This window comes from Chaetura pelagica, unplaced genomic scaffold, assembly GCF_000747805.2.
Source record: "Chaetura pelagica isolate M959 unplaced genomic scaffold, ChaPel_1.0 scaffold356, whole genome shotgun sequence".
Taxonomy (NCBI): Eukaryota; Metazoa; Chordata; class Aves; order Apodiformes; family Apodidae; genus Chaetura; species Chaetura pelagica.
The window spans coordinates 9,984,169-9,984,453 of record NW_009953964.1 but is presented as its reverse complement, the minus strand read 5'-3'; positions in this window follow the sequence as shown (position 1 = coordinate 9,984,453).

The following is a 285-nucleotide window of genomic DNA, read 5'->3' as shown; positions in this document are numbered from 1 at the left end:
TTTCCCCCCCCCCCCCCCCACCTGGCAGCTCCATCTGTTACGTACGTGTTGCTCCCACTCTGCCCACAGCCCTGGTCAGAGTGGGTATGAACAGACCCCAAAGTGGGGACTGGAGTGAAGCTTCCAGATTTGCAGCTTCATTTGATTTAGATCCCCCACCACTTGCTCAGTCCTGAGCAGGAGGGATGGAGAGGGGGTTTGCAGCTCCACGCAATGCTGGGGGCACATGGGATGTCAGCCCTCACAGGGGCACTTCGTGTCTTCCATTGTCTGGTGAGTGCAGTG